This window comes from Lissotriton helveticus, chromosome 1_1, assembly GCF_964261635.1.
Source record: "Lissotriton helveticus chromosome 1_1, aLisHel1.1, whole genome shotgun sequence".
NCBI classification, from domain to species: Eukaryota; Metazoa; Chordata; class Amphibia; order Caudata; family Salamandridae; genus Lissotriton; species Lissotriton helveticus.
Genome location: NC_136057.1, coordinates 462,895,005 through 462,908,673, shown reverse-complemented (window position 1 = coordinate 462,908,673; position 13,669 = coordinate 462,895,005). Strand labels below are relative to the sequence as shown.

The window sequence follows — 13,669 nt, the reverse complement described above, 5'->3', positions numbered from 1 at the left end:
TCTTGCAACCGGAGAGCCCACTTGTCTGTTTGTGAATGCAGGTGAAGTACGATGTAAGAATGAAAGTCCACATCACACTGTGCCAGTCTCTGTATGCCATTTTCCCCAGTGTCCCTGTATGTTGCCCTGTTTTATGGCATTGAACTGTGGGGCCCCAGAACTTGGGGACCATAAAACTAGATGGTGATTTCCTGGGACAACTTTTGTTGTGCCCTGGGATGGGGCCTATCAAATGGTCTTCTCATCCCAGAGACTTTGAGCCCCTTTGTATTTGTTGTTTCTTAGTGCTTGAAACCAAAAGATATACTTAGTTTTTAAATATTTCTTAAAAACATAACACATATTTACTGTTAATGCTGTGCATACAGCATTGATGTGCCTCATTGGCTTACCTTTAGATGTAGAAGAATATTAATTTATTAATAACAATGGTGTAGTGTTTAATAAGTGAAGAGGCACCACGCAAGCGGAGGGGTTCTCATGTTTAATGCAGCAGAGGAAGCTCCAACCACCTCCTAGAAAGGCAGCCCTCCACAACAGTACAGAGCCCACAACATTGTCAGAGAAGCACATACCAGAAGGACAACTAGACTGGAAACCCCGGGTACCACACAAGGCAATTGCAAGATAAAGGATAGCTTTTGCCCACAGAGGATTACAAGGGTGGCCCTATCCCTCGGTTTCTCCTTTGTGTCCCTGGCTGTCTGAAGGGAATACATGGGTTTCCACACCAGAGTAGGTTCCTGGAGCATGTGTCTTCCCAAGAGCCCTTTTCTAGAGTAAACTCTTCACCAGCCTAATTGGCAGGAATGTGAACATTTGTATACTACACAGACTGCTCATCTTCCAGGACTTGGAAATTTAAGTTGGGCCTTTCTACCTGCTAACTGTACCATTCCGGGGACGGAGTGCTAGCAAAAAGACCAATCCCGCTTTTCTTACAAGGGTGCGATATATCAGCGCTGCTGCAAAACCCGCCCCCACCCCTCCGACCCACCAGGAAATGCCTGGTGCCCACTACGGGCCTGTTTAAGAGGCTGTTCTGGGACCAGCACCGAGTTAACTTGTGAGCAAGCTGGATCAAGTCTTGTAAACCTTGCTGCAGGACAGATTTCAGTCTGCCCTAATTCATTGGAGTTGGGTCCTCGAAGGTGAGAAGCTGCTTAGCATAACGTGTATTCTTAAAGTGCACTTTCACCCAATGGTATCTTGGCACTGAATAACAGGTGTTTATTGTTACCCAGCTCAATGGTACTCATTTTATTGACCTCAGAATGATGAAACGCCGAGAGGATCTACTGGGATTTGTACCCGTGACCATGAGGGTGAGCACAGACCCCTACAGTGGATGCATCAGTCTACCAAGCCACCAGATCAGGGTTTACCAGGATTCTTTGAAGGATCTCCAGCTCATGATGTGCTCCTATTAATGAACTGACTCCAATATACTGAAGTTTAATGAACGGATTCAAGTTTACTTAAAAGTGGGAGACAGCCCCATCTTCCTCGCCACAACAACGAGTCGCGGTGTTCCACCATGGGCTGAGCATGAAATGGCCTAGGCTTCAGCAGACCAGAGGCAGCTCGAGACCTGTGCTCACTACTTTACCTGCTAACACTCAACACCGTATGTACTTATAAATGAGTCTCCGGGCTACGTTTCACTGCAAGTAAGGGCGTATGTGCACAATGCAGTACGTGCTATGAAAACTGCATACATTTAGGTAAGTGTTTTCTGTTAAATGGCCTAAATCTGTCAAAAACTGCTTTGAAGTTCATTTTGACAATACTCCTGGTGCAGTGCCTCTACAGGCTTCTGTTTGTATTAATTGCATTGGGGATTGTTTTTTGGTACAGGAAAGTGGGTGACATTAGCATAAACCACAAAAACGTCACTGCGGTGGCTTCCACCCAACCTACTTCTGAAGCGCCTCAGCTCATGAGGAACTGAGAACTCTGTTTAAATTGTTTGCAGCAACCCCGTTATTTCACGTTTTTGATGGTTTCGTTTTTGAATTTGCACTGAACTACGTATTTCCCCATTCTACACATTTTCCAGTGTCACAGAAAGAAGTTTATTTTCTTCACTTCGGTCACTTAAAGATATTTCGAGAAAACGCCGTTCTGCCTTCATTTGTGATCGGGAAATCTACAGTACTTCAGACGGTTAAAACGGAAGGGTTCTGAGGTAAGTGTGGCAGGGCCTTCCAACTGATCATTGTGTCGCTTTAAAAAACACGCCAAAACCTACGCTGCGTTTCAACCTTAGATTATGTAGTGGTTTTGATTCTCATATGTGGATATGAAAATGCACCACTCAAAAGTCACTGCCTCCCTTCATACACGGAATCCTGGCTACAATTCGAGGCGGGCAGGTCCATTGTGCACCTGCGCTCTTTCCTGCACGCACATAGCGCAACACAACTGCCGACGCCATTCTTCGTGTTTTGTTGTTACTTGGAGCGTGCTCAAACTTTAGCTCTCTACACGCGAAAGTTTCAGTCTCACACTCTCACTGGCCTAAACATGGTTGTCTGCCTCAACCCTGGACTCGTCTGGACCAGCCCTTCGCCGACCTTCTTCAGTCCTCTGGGACCTTTGGGCTGCTGGTAAACAGCTGTGAGTGGTTTGCTGCCTTTGGGCTGCTGGTAAACAGCTGTGAATGGTTTGCTGCCTTTGGGCTGCTGGTAAACAGCTGTGAATGGTTTGCTGCCTTTGGGCTGCTGGTAAACAGCTGTGAATGGTTTGCTGCCTTTGGGCTGCTGGTAAACAGCTGTGAATGGTCTGTAAACAGTTATCAATATTTTCTGCCAGAGACCACCTTATGCTCTTTACTATTCTAGAATATATCCCTGCTGGCAAACTGTCCAGCTCTATTACTTTTGATTATTTTTGCATTGCTTCAGTGTGTTCAATGGTATGGGAGATGTTTCTCATTTTTTTTTGTTCTCTGTAGAACTTCAAAGCAGTTTTTTAAATTAAATGCTGAATAATCATTGCTTCTATTAATAAGCTTTTCCTTGTTTTCCCTTGTTTTCCCTTTCTCTGGCTGTCTCGCCAGCTTCATGTTTTCTAAAAACAAAAAAATAATAATAAATATATACATATAGGATCAGTTGGTCAACTCTCTTCATCAATTGGTCTGGTCAAATGTCATTCACATTCAGCTACCCTCACCACAGCAGGGGGTATTGGGTCAGTCACCTAAATCCATTGACTGTTTGGCACTGTGAGTGACATAATTTTCCTGATTATGCTTACACAACTGATTGAAAAAGAGTGCGATTCAGCGCCAGGGGCTGCGCTGTGACGTCACTTTTATATTTTTGTATTTGTTTTCCAAGGTGATGTGCATATTGCACGTTAAAAAAAATGCACTCTTGCCAAAACCAGAACTATATTGGCTTTGCCAGTGCTGGTTCTATTATATCTAAAATACCAAAGTGCACACTTTCTTTATCTAAAGGGTTTTAGTAGAGCTGCTCCTGTTGGGAAAACATACAAGGAGCGTTCAAGAATGCAAACGAAATGACATTTTCCTTGTTTTCAGATTGATTACTGACGAATGTATTACTGGAGTCTACTGAATGTTGAATCGTCTTCTATTAGTAATCTCATGCATATGGAGATTTTATTGATTGGTTGTTTTGTGCACATTGGGCACTGCATGGAAGCTGGCATGAGGAGGCAGAGGGTGGCTCCTTTCCTCTACCACATATCTGTTGCAACGATCTAGATCAGTTGTTCTTGACTTCTGTGGACCCCAAATAATCACTTTTGGAATCCGGAGACTGCCAGTTAATCATTATTAGAATCCAGGGAACCTGCCCCCCACCCTACTGATTCATTATTGCCACGTTGACCCCAGCTTAAGCAATTTCGATGATCTGAACCACAAAAAAAAGAAAAATAGAAACAAGCATTCATAAAAAAAAGTGCACACAAATGAAATGTTATTTAATTGACAAACTAATAAAAAACAAAATTGTAATCGGACGGTTTGAACTTTTCTAAATGTAATTGATACCCACCATCACCCATACTATATTTTTGATGCATTTGCACTGCTTGCTCTAATATGAGGATAGCAACTTTTAGCCTCCAATTTTAAATTCCTTCATATTTACATAAGTTAAAATGTTCAATTTTACATTCTGCTACCTTATTTATATACACTTTATTAATCTGTTTATAGGATTTAATGTTCCACACTTTATTAATCTGTTTATAGGATTTAATTTTCTAACCAGTTGCTGACCCGAGTAGGTATCCGGACCACACATTAGAACCACTGTTCTAGATCTACCAGGGACTTTTGGACAGCCAACCGATGTCTACTTTTGGCATCCACGCTCATAGTTTCAGAGATTCGCACTCCTCAGGTTCGTCAAATCTCACCACTTCTGATGATCTTTCTATTTCAATTCAATTCAATTCAATAATCTTTATTTCGTTGCAATTGCATCATAAAAGATATACAAAATACACAAAATACATCAAATTCATGGCCACATATTTATCAACAATATACAAAGATATACAATCAGAAAAAGTGCTGGTGCATGACCAAATAGATACCATACCCTACACAGCTAAATCATGGGTCGGGGCTTGAAACACACATCAATAAATATTGTTAAAAAAAATGTTAAAATATATACAGAATTAAAAATACATTTAATTGAATTATTACTGCCAGTTAGCGATTCTCGCTATATACACACTTAAAATGGCAGGGACAATTTTTGTCTAATGAATTTTACAGCCAAGAGAAATCTGCTGATGCCATACACAATTACTTGACTAGTGTCCGTGATTAATATTCTACCAACTTCCTTATGCGAAGTTGATCCGATATTACGGCACAATGGCACTATCCATTTCCTTCTTGCTTCTGCATAGCTTGAACAGAAAAATAGAATATGAAAGATGTCTTCTCTTACATTATTTGTGCATAAAGTGCATTTATCATTACTGATTTTATCCCATTTTGCCTCCGTTTCCCGGGTTCTTAGTATGCCATACCTATATTTTAAGTACAGGGTTTTCGCCAATGGTGGCTGAATCTCGTCAAGAAACATTTCAAACTGGGCCACATTTTTTGCCATTAAAAATTTTTCAGTTATGGGGCCATGTACTCGAACATATACTGCATCGTGACTCACAAGGGCCCAAAAAGAAAGTTTGACTATTTTCTTCGAGGGCACCGTCAAAGATTCTGGCTGGCTCCAAAAATGGGATAAACCCAGTTTTATTAACCAGGATTTGACATGTTTGAACCAAAGAATCTTACTGCCCGTGTCTAATTGCAAAACTTCAACCAATCCATTTTTATATTCTATTAACTCAGGGGTTATCCACAACCTGACCCATAACAATAGTGGTCTTAATATTGCATGTAGATCGGTGCGTCGTATGTTAAGGAGTAGGGGTAATAGTGGTGTATTATTAGGAACCTTTAATAATCCCCTTATAAACGTATTCTCCAAGATTTCAAAGGTCTTTCTACACACTGGTCCCCAGAGTTCTGCCCCGTACAAAACTGATGACTGTACCTTGTATCTAAAGAGCTCTAAAGCTGGGGTAACTGCCTTATTTGCACATTTATTATGTCTTTTCATTATCGGAAGACAATTTTGCTTGAACATAATTTTTGATTTTTCCAATTGGGGTTTCCAGTTTAAAGATGGGTCTAATAATACCCCCAAATAAGTAAAACTTTGTTCATAATCGAGCCTTTCTCCATTCAGCATTAGATTTTTCTTAAAACTTTTATGAGGATTGAGGGCCATGTACTTAGTCTTTTTTACATTTTCTATTTATTTTATTTGATATTTATGTTTTCGAATTAAATTTAGAGCATAACACGCCTCTCACTGACTGGCCATGTCCTTTTTTAATGGTCTATAGCAGCAGCCTCATACTTTAGTGCATGTGAGGTCTTCGTTCCACTGAACAAGCTTATGAAAAACATTTGATAGACTGGGTCTCCATTAGATCAGATCTCAACCACTTTATTTAATGTAATCGCCTAAATGATTGAAAGCGACTTCTGTAAAATGGTTAGTTATTCCATACTTACTAGTATGCCTCAAGATTTAAACAGAGCTGTGTTTACACACCTACTCTAGATCCAAATTTCAGAGTTGCCAACAAAGCTGCTGAAACATGCTCCAATCACATAAATGCAAGCATTTGCTGTAAATAGCAATCCATTAAGGGTCTTTCAAATGGGATTTTGACTTGAGATCAGTACAAAGCTGGTAGTGTTGTTAGTACTGGGTGGCCTGAGTGGAGATTATGGCTGTGGTGTCCATGTGCTGGTAATCTTTAGCAGAAGAAGAGGTTACCATAGGCTGAACAGAATACCACCCATCATCTAGGGCAGCAAATAAAATGGACACCTTAACGTTGTTTCATTCGTAAAAGAATAAGAGCTGGTGCCCATTTTTTTTTGTTGAGAAGCCTGCAGCCTGTGCTTTTGATGGTCGGGTGCTGATTACAAAGGCTTTGTAGTCGTGATTCAACCTCATGTCTCTGTAATCCACCACCAGACACTCCCTGCCTATCCCTGCCTACTTATCTCACTTTGCAGGTTCTTTTTTTAGATCTGCTTTCTCACTCTGCCACGATTTTTCCATCGTACTCTACCTCTATTCCCCTTTTGTGTTCTTCTCCCTCTTGCTCTGGGTCAAAGTTTGTTCAGAAATAATAAGCGCCCCAAAATGAGTGCCGGTGGGACCCACCTGCAACCAGCAACACAAATGTTGCAGTTTTAGCTAAAATTAAACAATACCAGCAATTGAGCAAACTCTTCTTATTGTACCATGTGATTGTTACTCTGTTACAACCATGGCTAAGCTCACAGACCAATAGGTGTTTTTTTCCATAGTTGGTCTCACATCCAGGAGGCACTGAAAGTGGTTGTGAGGGAGGAGGGTATTGGTCAATTCCACTGTAAATACAAGCACTTCCCCCCAGAATTTCAGTATTATTGGACTCCCACACCAGGTTATAAAAATCTGCCACTGTTTCACCACATCCTGGACATGCGATAGAAGCACCCGTAACCTTTGTCTTGTGCATTTTGGGGTGAGGTAGATGTGGTGAGTAAAATTAGATTTTGTGTGTTGCTGTTTTATTTTGGTGGACATCACTTTCGTGAATCATCGGACCTTCCACCAGTTGGCAGTAGATATCTCCTTCCCTGGTCCAACTTCCCACCATTATTTGAGTACCTCAAGGATGATGTCAGGCTGTTACAACAGTGCCCAATATAAGCAGGTAATAGCATTCCTCTGATGACCATAAGTCAACAATAAAGTTAGCGCTGGGGTATGGAAGGGCACCTCCTGTGCTGAGTCCCACATTTGTTTCATTACTTGGGATAAGGCCATGTACAGTGAGAATTGCCCAGAACCCAGATCACACATTTCTCTTAGATTGTCAAATGCCCTTTATTGACCAAATTGCCCCATACCTCCACACTCACCTCTTGGGTAGGGACCATATGGGCAACCCGGACGCAGATGGGGTTGACCTTGGTTGTGCACAAACCTAGTTCTTTCAACGCCATACAGCCAATTTCAGAAGCATATAAGTCCATGCCACACCCAGTGTTGTGCTCAGCGGGTTATCCAACTCTTCATGACCATTGAATCAGCAATCATGTCTGCACATTCTAGTCCACAGCCAGCCAGCCCATTAGCCACTGCAGTTGAGCCACACCATAATATAATTCATAAGTAGGTGCCTGAGGGATACCCTCTCTCATTGGGGCATACAAATTTGGAAGTACCACCCTATGTCTATCTGCTCCCTAATTCAAGGATGAAAGTATCAACTGCAGATCCTTAAATACCATCTTTTTTAGTAATATAGGTATTGCTGCAAACAAGTACAATAGCCTAGGTGAAACCAGCATTTTCAAAATTGCACTCAACTCATAGGTGACAGAGGAAGCTCAACCCAGACTGAAGGAACTGCCGCATTGAGGATAGCAGTTTCCCTAAGTTCCTCTTGACAAGATCTGCCTCGTTGTGATATACAGGGACCAGATCATTTATATTGTTCAATTGCCACTGCAGTTGAGAAACTGGGAGCATTCCAATATGGTCTCCTGGGACTCTCAGCAAAGGGAACAAACATGACTTATTCCAATTAATGTTGAGGCCTGATAGCTCACCATAATCGTTCAGTATTGAATTAGCAATTATCATCAGGTTAAAAGTATTTTTAAGACATCGTCCACAGAGAGCGAGATAATATGCATTATTCGCTCAATTATTATCCCACATTCGGTGCCCCTAAGTGGCAGCAGGCAGTTCAATGGTTTTATAGGTAATGTGAAAGATGATAGTTGACAAATGGTGTTGGACAGGCCACGTGTAAGGCTTGCTCCCTCCCCGCACGACCAGGCCCGAGCCCCGCTCCTCAGGCGTTACACGCAACAACAACCCGTTTCCCGTCTCCTATAGGGCCCCTGCCCCTGAACATCTCCACATCGTGGGCCCGATTCCCTACCGGCCCTCTCGGCCGGCCTGGGCGCCATCTTGGACACGGCACCACGAGGCCGCGTGGCCTCCGATCAACCCTAACCCTGGGCCTGGCCAGGCCCCGACATCCCGGCACCACCATCCACCCAGGAGGTGAGCGGACTACTTGGCAGGTCAATGGGAGAAAGAGGTGTCGATGGCTCTCCCCCGCCAGGTGCCGATCGCCCCCAGCTCCCCCAGGCGCTGGCTCCACCCCCCTGCTGGGTGTCTGGACTCCCTCATCCCGGACCTCCCGACCTCCCAGTGCGAGGGTCCGGACATCAAAGGGCGCCAGACCTATAACTGGCGCAGCTCCAGAGCAGGAAGGGAGTTGTATCCTGGAGTCGAGAGACGCAGTGAAGAACTCATCCTTGACGGACTACTGGCGCTGCCGTAGCCCTGCCTTGCGAACTACCGATCCGCCTGCTGGCGCTGCCGCGGCTCTCTGCACCCATCTTCATCGGGACCAGCTGGCTCCGCCGCGGACCGTCACTACCTTCAACCATCCCGGGACCTGCTGGCTCCGCCGCGGCCCGATCATCTAGAACGCCGAGCTCGAGGATTGTGAGCTAATTATTATCCCACATTCGGTGCCCCTAAGTGGCAGCAGGCAGTTCAATGGTTTTATAGGTAATGTGAAAGATGATAGTTGACAAATGGCAACCCTGTGCAGTTCCCTTCTTGATGTTATTAGGATCAGAGATAATTGTTCCCGTGTAGTCACGTGCCTTCAATTTTGTGTACAATAGTGACACACAGCTCAGGTACACAGGGCCTATCCTCATCCTACATAATACAGCTAAAAGGAAAGGCCAGCTCAGCGTATCAAATACTTTTTCAATATCCAGAACCCACCCAGTGCTGCGTATCTCTGAGTCTAGCCCAGTCCACGATCCGAAACAACCTATATAAATTGATAAATGTATTCCTACACAGAATAAAACCATTCTGGTTCAGATGTACCACAGCCTGTACTAAGGGTATTGAGCGATTTGCCAGTGTCTTCCCTATAATATTCGGGGAAGATTTACTAAGATTTTGTGCCATGTTTGCATCACAATAGTGACACAAATTGGCTCAAAATCTTTTTTTCCCAAATTACTTTCCAGCGCTAAACTTATTTAGTGCTGGAAATAACGGAAAAGTAATGCGAAGCAGCGCATGGCCCTGCTTCACATAACTTCCCGTCACAGGGGCGCACCAGGGGTGATGCATGCGCGTTCCAAAGCAACCAACCAAGGTTTACCACGCTAAACCCAATTTACTAAATAAAGTAGATTGTGTTTAGCATAAGAAAACTGCGCCCTTTTCAAGTAGGTGCAAGTAAGAAGAAATGCTTTCATTTCTCCTTCCTTTTCCGACTTTGCGTGTTGCTACACTTTACAGCACACACACAAAGCGGGAAAATGGTTAAAGTGACTCTGTGCATAGTATTTTGTACTAGAAGGGCTTCCTGTACAAAACCTATGCTAGACTCACAGAGACACCCTTGTACCATGGTGCAAAGGTGTCTCATTTCAGCGTCCGCGCTAGTGAGAGGGGGGGAAAGAGTGCCTTATTTTAGTAAATAAGGTGCTCTCCTACTCTCTCCTTTTCACATAGCGCTGCATTTGTGGCTGCTACAGTGCGATACGTGAAACAATAGTAAATCTACCCCGCAGAATCTAGATTCAAGAGGGATTGGGACAAAATGAGCTACAATTTGACAGATCTCATGCAGGTTTCAGTAAAACCACTATTAACGTCTCTCTCATTGAGGCAGGCATGCACCTGTTTTTGGTCGTCATACACACCTGTAAAAGGGGTTCTGTTAAACGGGCTTTGTCTATGGCATAACATTCAATTGGAAAGCCATTTGTTTCGGGATTTTTCCTCCATGCTATCTGTGCGATCTCCAGCGTCACAGGGGATCCAGCTCTTCCTGCTCTAGAATATCTATGGTCTGCATTGACATCTAATCTAAATATCCTGTGATGGATTCACAGTCAACACTCAGTGGAGCCTCATACACTCCTATATAATATATTTCAAATATCTATTAATCTCCACCTGTGTATTAATCAGAGTCCCCTCTTGTGTATGTATGGCAGATATCGAAACCCTAGGGGTATCCGATCTGAGCAGCCACACAAGCCACCTCTTTGGCTTTGTCCCGTCCTGTTGCACACAGTGCACTCCTTAAAATCCAAGCGACACAATCTATCAAGCTCCTCTTTTTATATTTCATCCTGAGCTTCCGCTGTCTCAAAGGCTATATGAATCCTCCTGAGTAGTGAGAGTATTCCTTTGCCTCAGGGTGCACTGGCTTCCACATATCCGACACCTGTGTGTTATGTATCCATTGGTGTTATGTGAGGGTGTTAGTGAAGAATTAGGCTCCCATTACTGATTGGGTAGAGCTGCCCATTTCCAAATCTGGAACACAGATAAAATCTCCACATCACATAACTGGACCTTGTGCATTCTGAAGGAGAGTAAGTGTCGCATCAGGGCCGGACTGGGAACCAAAACCGGCCGTGGCAAAGTGCTCAGCCGCCCCCCCAACCCCCGGGGGGGTTGGGGGTGCCGCCGAGCTCTTTGCCAGGGCTGGTTTTCGGACGATTTTGTTACAGCGCCGATTTTGCAGCTATGCTGCAAAAACGGCGCTGTAACAAGAACGGGCCCCAAACCGGCCCCCCACCCGTGTGGTGCACCGGGGGATTGCCCGGTGCCCACATACGGCCAGTCCGGCCCTGGTCGGCATGGAAATAAAAAGACTGAATAGCATTCGTAGCTTAAACCGCAATCATTGTGAGGGGCTCTCCTTCAAATTCACCCTCCACCGTCTCATACCTACATCTGGGCCGATTATAGAGTCTTGGACTGTGAATGGCACCCCTGCTGCAACCCAAACAAGTTCCCTCTTTGTGGACCCTGAATATGTGGTTCCATATACCCTACCCCACCACCTCATCTTTAGCTCCCCAGCTACCCACTGAGCTACCTGTAGACTGAGTGTATGTGACAGCCCTTCAGATCAGTATAAATCTTATAGTGTTTTATGTGGGTGGCCGTGCTTTGCTAATTCCAGGTGAAAATGTGATATTTCTCTTCAGCCATCTAGCTACAGTTCTTGTCGGACCAGAACAGGCCTGCCATTATCATAGCGTGATTCCAAAGTTTTGAGCCCCCCCCCCCCGCTGAGACAGAGAAAGTAGGTACATGTGCTTGATCAGCTGCCCTGTCTTATAATGAAACAACCCCCTCTGATCCCACCCCCAGGCCAAGTTCCCAAACTCACTCTGCCAAACATAATGCATGTTGAACATGTGCAGTGAAACTTCTACATTTGGACCTGATAGCAGCTTACTTGTATGTTGACGAGTGCACCATTGTGTGTACCCATTCTAATATCAATGTTGCCATTCCCTCTAGTGGGAAAGGGCATAAAACTACATCATACAACGAGCATCACTTCCCCAAATGATCCTCAGCTAGCACAATTACACAAGAAACCAACAAGAAGGGATGTATACGTATGTCCATCCACTTTTAAAGACCGAGCACAGCAGTAAGTGGAGTGAGATCAGATCCTACTTTCAGTTCCAGTACAGCCTCTTCAATCCCAACATGGTCAGGTACCAGTGGTGTCCTGGGGCCCGATCCCAGGCCCTCCAATCCAGGGACTCCTGGCCGTTCCATTTCTGTCACAATCAATGCGCTCTTTTGCTGCCTGCTCATTAGTCGGTTTACTTTGCAGTCTTTTAGGAGGCTGCTGCCTGTTCACTGTAGTGGTCCAGTCCCTAACCATGTCTCCAGTCACCAACGGGGTCAGCTCATCCGTGCCCTCCAGCCACCGCCAAGACTTGCGGGTGTTGAAAAAAACTCCCTTTACCCCATCTAGAACTCCAAGCCTTTCTGGGAACCTGAAAGCATAATTGACATTGAGCTGCTGGATTCGCTATTTTAAGCCCAGATAGGATTCTCGTTTCTTCTGAACCGCCAGTGTAGAGTCTGGGAGATCATCACCTTACAATTTTATCACCTGCCAGGGTTCCTTGGTTTGGGCAATATGCAGTATGTTACCTCTATCTCAATAGTTGGACAAACAAGCCACCACGGGTCACAAAGGGACTTCTGGACCTGGGGGTGTACCTGGAACCCTATGAACATTTTCAACCAAAAAGAATGTTGAGGTTTTGCCCTCGAGCACTGTTTTGGTAACCCAGTCTTCAATTAATAATGCCATACTTGGGCCATCTACACACTTCAGCACGCCTTCCAACCGTATGTTGTTACTGCATGAATGACCTTCCATGTCATTATCTTATCTCACAAAAATTTGACTTGCTCCTGTGTTCCCTAACCTGTGTCAGTCAGCATTGCTCACATCACTGATGGGATGGATTTCACAGTGTTTACTTGAGCTCTTAGTTTCTTGTGGTCCTCACATAAGAGACCCATATCAATCACTAACTTATCAGTTTTGGGTTCTAGTGAGGATTTTATGTCCAGCACAACTTTTAAAAGTTCATCAAATGTTCCAATATGATTGTGTAATGTCCATTTCATCAAGTTTGTCATCGCCGACACCATCGTTCCTTGGGATCAGCTGTATTGTGCCCACAGATTTAGTGCTGTTCTCTTTCACCATGGTCTCACTCCATGCTGTTGTGGGTAAGTGCCTCTAGATATTGGTTCAGCTCTTTCACAGCTACTTGTCAACACCCTCCCTGCAAGGCTGAGTAGTGTTTGTGCAATGTTTCAACCGCACTTTGGGAGTATAAGCATCAGTGTTTATGAGCCCCACTCAAGGGGCATTGTCATAACATACTTTTAGGGGGGTGGGAGCGCACCAGACACGCCCCAACGTAATTACCTCTTGCATGATGGTTCATGTAGTTCATTATTTCTCGCTCAATTCAATTCAAAGTGTTCATAGCCAGTGCTGTATTATTAGTTTCAATTCGTATCCCTAGACACGTGTTTCATGATTCCTCAATCGTCAGTAGGGAAAAAAAGCAAAGTTCATAGGTTGCAGGGCATGCTGCCTCATCTCTCAGGACCAGTTCCACTCACAGCATGAAGGCGCAGGCTCCCGAGCTCGTCAGCTCACAAGAATTTGATACTTTTAGGGGGGTGGGAGCGCACCAGAC

General features: G+C 44.3%; 1 protein-coding gene across 3 annotated transcripts in view; it reads left to right on the top strand.

Annotated features, from left to right (window-relative positions):
- The first annotated feature begins 1,949 nt into the window (after positions 1-1,949).
- PARVG (parvin gamma) overlaps positions 1,950-13,669 on the top strand; it is a 332,525-nt gene continuing 320,805 nt past the window's right edge. For 2 of the 3 annotated variants that reach the window (XM_078673857.1, XM_078673856.1), the window contains exon 1: positions 1,950-2,188. The gene's annotated coding sequence lies outside the window, so the exon portion shown is untranslated. The remainder of the gene's footprint in view (positions 2,189-13,669) is intronic. The other variant, XM_078673858.1, reaches the window with a different exon arrangement.